Source organism: Neovison vison, chromosome 1 (assembly GCF_020171115.1).
Source record: "Neovison vison isolate M4711 chromosome 1, ASM_NN_V1, whole genome shotgun sequence".
Classification (NCBI taxonomy): domain Eukaryota; kingdom Metazoa; phylum Chordata; class Mammalia; order Carnivora; family Mustelidae; genus Neogale; species Neogale vison.
Window position 1 is genome coordinate 245,505,701 of NC_058091.1, and position 6,124 is coordinate 245,511,824.

General features: G+C 39.6%; 1 pseudogene; it reads left to right on the plus strand.

Moving 5' to 3' along the window:
• The first annotated feature begins 1,343 nt into the window (after positions 1–1,343).
• LOC122897280 lies at positions 1,344–1,492 on the plus strand (annotated as a pseudogene).
• The last annotated feature ends 4,632 nt before the right edge of the window (positions 1,493–6,124 follow it).

Sequence of the window (6,124 nt, forward strand, 5' to 3'; positions counted from 1 at the left end):
TCTGGCCCTGGGCTTTTGTTTGTTTGGAGATTTTTAATGACTGTTTCAATCTCCTTACTGGTTATGGGTCTGTTCAGGCTTTCTATTTCTTCCTGGTTCAGTTGTGGTAGTTTATATGTTTCTAGAAATGCATCCATTTCTTCCAAATTGTCAAATTTGTTGGCGTAGAGTTGCTCACAGTATGTTCTTATAATAGTTTGTATTTCTTTGGTGTTAGTTGTGATCTCTCCCCTTTCATTCATGATTTTATTTATTTGGGTCCTTTCTCTTTTCTTTTTGATAAGTCTGACCAGGGGTTTATCAATTTTATTAATTCTTTCAAAGAACCAGCTCCTAGTTTCGTTGATTTGCTCTATTGTTTTTTTGGTTTCTATTTCATTGATTTCTGCTCTGATCTTTATGATTTCTCTTCTCCTGTTGGGCTTAGGGTTTCTTTCTTGTTCTTTCTCCAGCTCCTTTAGGTGTAGGGTTAGGTTGTGTACCTGAGACCTTTCTTGTTTCTTGAGAAAGGCTTGTACCGCTATATATTTTCCTCTCAGGACTGCCTTTGTTGTGTCCCACAGATTTTGAACCGTTGTGTTTTCCTTATCATTTGTTTCCATGATTTTTTTCAATTCTTCTTTAATTTCCCGGTTGACCCATTCATTCTTTAGAAGGATGCTGTTTAGTCTCCATGTATTTGGGTTCTTTCCAAACTTCCTCTTGTGGTTGAGTTGTGGTGTTCTTTTTGCAATACACATCTTGCTCAGTTTATCATGGGGTTACATCCCATAAGGTTACGTCCCAATAAACCCATTGCAAGTTAACAATATTATAAGTAAAAAATGCATTTAATATACCTAACCTACAGAACATCATACCATACCCTAGCAGAACTTAAATATGCTCAGGATACTTAATTAACTAATAGTTGTGCAAAATCATCTAATATAAAGCCTCTTTTATAATAAAGCATTGAATGTCTCATGTATTTTATTGAGTACTTCACTAAAAGTGAAAAGCAATGGCTCTATAGATAGGAACTTACCACTGTAAGTCTGTCAGTTGCCGTCACCATCATGTGGCTGACTGGGAGTGATGGCTCACTGACACTGCCCAGCATCAAGAGAGAATATCACATCAGGGAAAAGAACAAAATTCCAAAATCTGAAGTACAGTTTCTAGGAAATGCATACCTCTTTCACAGTATTGTAAAACTGAAAAATTATAAGTCAAGCCATAGTAAGTTGGACACCATCTGTACAAATATGGAATTATTATGTTGAATACTTGAAATAAATGTTATATGCCAATTATACTCCCCCACTAAAAAAGTCCTTCATGACACTTAACAAAGACGCCTGAGCTTAGCACAGTAGCAATATTGTAGCCAGTGAGGTTTATCAGAGGCACAATACTTTCTAATTGAAAACTTTTCCCAATACCCTGCCTTAAGGACTTGAAACAAAGATAAGTCTCTCAGTCCCTTCATTTGTAAAAGGGGGATAAACTCTGATGATAAAATCAAGGATTCTTTGCGGGCTAGACACAGAAACCCAGCCTGAACCAACTTTTTTTTTTTTTAAGTTCGCTCTACACCCATTGTGGGGCTTGAATTCACAAGCCTAAGATCAAAGGTCACATGCTCTCCTGACTCAGCCAGCCCGGTGCCCCCTACCTTGAACCATCTTCATCATAAAAGGGATTTACGAAAGAGAAGCCAGGATAACCTAAAAGGAAAACAATCAAGGCTAGGCAGGTATTGTTCTATCTCTCCTCTCTGGTCCTCTCAGGATGTCAGCTTCCTTTTCCCCCCACTGCTGATACATTTAATTACAAGAGAGGAAGATCCTGCATTCACAGTCCCGCAGCATCAGAAACACCCCGTGAGGGGCGCCTGGGTGGCTCAGTGGGTTGAGCCGCTGCCTTGGGCTCGGGTCATGATCTCAGGGTCCTGGGATCGAGTCCCGTATCGGGCTCTCTCCTCAGCAGGGAGCCTGCTTCCCTCTCTCTCTCTGCCTGCCTCTCCGTCTGCTTGTGATTTCTCTCTGTCAAATAAATAAATAAAATCTTAAAAAAAAAAAAAAAAAAAAGAAACACCCCGTGAAGCTACGTGTTCCATCCAGGCCCAAAGACCGAGGAGTCCCCGCAGCTCTGTCTGAAGATAAAAGACCGTGACACGACTTTTAATTAGTTTGCTGTCAAGCCATCACAGGAAGTGGAAGCAACTGAGGAAGGCAGCTCTCCCCCAATTCGAAAGAGCTTCTCACCTCCATGCCCAAAGGTGGATGGAAAAGCCATCCTTTCTGCATTTGGGGAGTCCTTACGCCAGTCGCCTTGCATGGCTACTCCTTTTTACAAAACATACAGTCTCCCTGCTCTGACTCTTTCTCTCTTATTTAGCTAAATTAGTCAAATTCTCTTATTCAACTGTAAAGAAAAGGGCTCCTTTCTTTGTATTCAAAGGGATAGGAAGGGAAAACCCACATTTTTACCCCAGGATCCAATTTTACAACACTGGGGTTTTTTGTTTTGCTTTTTAAGATTTTATTTATTTATTTGACATTGACAGATTGAGATCATAAGTAGACAAAGAAGCAGGCAGAGAGAGGAAGCAGGCTCCCTGCTGAGCAGAGAGCTGGATGTGGGGCTCGATCCTAGGACCCTGGGATCATGACTGAGCCAAAGGCAGAGGCTTTCACCCACTGCGCCACACAGGCGCCCCAACACTGATTTTTTTTTTCAATAGTTACAACAACTAGTTGTAAAACATAATGAAAAGGTAACAAGGTTGGTTTTTTTTTTCCTTACCAAAAAAAAAAAAAAAAGCCTCCAAACTTGAGGGAGAAAACTGAATCTGAATTCCAGGAAAAGTGGCAAGATAGTGCTCTCCCCTCTTCTGACCCTGGTGGAGCTAGTTCCACATTTCACTGTCATCTCAATGTCTTGTGAGACACTTTGACAGACTTCTGGTGTAGACCATTTATATAATTTACAGGGTGCAGTACAAAACTAAATGTGGGCTCCCTGTTTCAAAAGTTACTATGAATTTTAAAATGGCAGTAGCAGAACAATTAAACCAAATGTGGGATTTTTCTAAGCACAGGGCCCTCAACTGTACACAGCTTGCCCCTGAAGCAGGCCCTGTTCTGTGCTCTGCTCTCAAACCACAGGTCCTCGGTACCCGGCCAGGGAGAGAGCAGGAAACAACCATCTTGTCCCAAAGCATCCCAGTCCAGAGAGATGCAACTTTCTCTCCAACACATGCCTTTTACATCCCTCCCTCCCCCAGTTCTTTGAGACATCTTATGTAACTGGAAGACCCTTAGGTTTTCCTAGAAAAGGAACAGTCTGCTTAAAGACTAATAAAATGTTTATTCTTGCCAGATAGCAATTACTTGTAGCTTTCACGAGAATTTTTAATTCCTTCAGCTGCAACCCATTAAGGTCTATAAAACTCAGCATCTGAATTTTGGCCTAAATTCTCTGAACAAAGCTAAGGGTCCCTCAAGCCCATGGGCCTAAATGGGAAACAGCTCACTGGCTTGCTCTTGCCTCTGAAAAAGCAAGTTATTATTGTATTTTGTGTATATGTATCTGACCCCCAATGTTGAACTTTCTAGAGGCTTTTAATTAATTCTTGTAGGTTTTCCAGGTACGCAACCAAATCATCACAGATAATGCCATTTGCTTTCTCCTTTTGATTTGTTATAGCTCATTCTGTCTCATCTTTTCATATTTGATATAATGTAATTTTAAAAAAATTAGCTGACAGATGAATCTTGTTTTGTGGGAAACTTGAAAATCTGAGAATACAGCTTATCCAGGGAAATAAAGTCCTCGGAGAAGTGAATAAAATTGAGGGAAAAGAAGGATTAATTAGGAGAAATTACTGTACCAGCTATCAAAATATCCTATTGAACCATGGGAATTAAAATAATGATTACATCCTGACAAAAATAGATCATCAGAAAACAAAATGTTCAAGCGAAATTTGTACATATGCAGTGTACAAGAAAGCAGAATTTCAAATCAGTAAAGAAGTGACAGATTATTTAGTAAATGGTATTTCAAAAACTAAAAATGAGAATTAAGAATATAAACATAATTGTTTGTTTGTTTTGGTTTTGTTTTGTTTTTTCAAAGATTTTATATATTTATTTGACAGAGACACAGCGAGAGAGGGAACACAGGAGGGGAAGCTGGAGAGGGAGAAGTGGGTTTCCCCACCAAGCAAGGAGACTGATGCCGGGGCTCGATCCCAGGACCCTAGATCATGACTTGAGCTGAAGACAGATGCCTAACAACTGAGCCACCCAGTCACCACAGAATATAACCATAATGGTAATTAAAGAATTACAGGAGCACCTGGGTGGCTCAGTGGGTTAAGCCTCTGTCTTGGGCTCAGGTCATGATCTCAGGGTCATAGGATAAAGCCCCACCTCAAGCTCCGTGCTTGGCTGGAAACCTGCTACTCCCTCTCCAGCTTCCCCTGCTTGTGTTCCCTCTCTTGATGTGACTCTCTCTGTCAAATAAATAAAATCTTCAAAAGTTTCTACAAATCATTATTAAAAAGATAAAAATCCAAGAGAAAAATAAGCAAAGAATTTGACAAACAATTCATGAAAAAAATAGTCTCCAGTGATCGTATTAATAATGTATCAGTTGGCTTGTTAGATATGAAAGAGTTTAAAAGTTTGATCATTCTCAGTTCGGGTGAGGAAACACATTTGGTTAAAACCTAATTAAAGGACAATAGATAATACCAATAAAAATTAAAAGTATACATATCCTTTGACCCAGCGGTTCTACTTCCCTAAAGTCATATAACAGAAACGCAGATGAGTGCTTAAAAATCTATTCATCCCATCTTTGTGATAAATGGTCTAATTGTTCAAAATTGGGTACTAGTTGGATAAATTGTGGATTATCCATGTAACCTATATAACTTAATATAGAAAAAGAATGAATCAAATCTGTATGTGCTCATATGAGAAAAGATGTCTGTAAGACACTGAGAAATGAACCAAGCAAGCTGAAGAATAGAACAGATAGTAAGATTCCATTTTGTTAAGAACAAGATATGCTCAAAGGTGAGGGATAGTACCTTCTCTGACTCCCAGCGCAAAAACACTTTTTATCCCCAACTCTAAAATTTTTTTCTTTAGAGTAACTATGCTCATTGGACATTGCCTTTGTTTATTGTTTAGAAACCTCCATGTGTGCAATGACTTTATTTGTTCAATGCCCTAGCCTCACTTTTATTTTTTTTTTAAGATTTTGTTTATTTATTTGACAGAGATCACAAGTAGAGAGGCAGAGAGAGGGAGAAGGGGGGGAAGCAGGCTCCCCGCTGAGCAGACAGCCCCTTTCGGGGCTCGATTCCAGGACCCTGAGATCATGACCTGAGCCGAAGGCAGAGGCTTAACCCACTGAGCCACCCAGGCGCCCCCTAGCCTCACTTTTTAAAACATTTTATGTTTTAAATGTTCCATAAATAACAGCTCCATAAGTAATAGCTGAAAAAAAAATGAGTGAAAGCCCAGATATACAGATATACTTCAAAAATTTATGTATGGTTCAAAGAATGTGGATTTAAGGGAATAAAATTTCCATGATCTGCCACTAAATGCTAAAATATCTTAAAATAGTTAATGTTTGTGTAATCTTTTTCCAGTAGACAAAGTAGCTTTAGTTACATAGTGTCATTTAGTCCTTATACCATCCCTACGAAATACATAAATATAGAAATAATTAATATATTTGCAGTAGATGGTTTACTAAAGTCAGTCTTTTAATTTATGGTCCCAATCTCAATTCATTCCTTTTTACTTTGCTTTCCAGACTACTTCCTGAACACTGCACAGTTTTATTCACGGTTATGTATACATGTACATGTATTTCCCTCATTTGAGAATGTTTCTCTCTGCCTCTTCACACTGTGTACCTGTACTCATCCTTCAAAAGCCCGCTCACGTAAGACAACCGGCCTTATTCCTCTTTCTTAAACTACAGACACACACAGGAAACAAGACTTACCACCCACCCACCCACTGCTTAGCCCAAAAGTTGCCCCAGAAGCCTTCCAGGCCGCACTGGCTCCGCCCAGGCAGGCGGACGCGGGGTTCCAAGTCCCCGCCCCTTC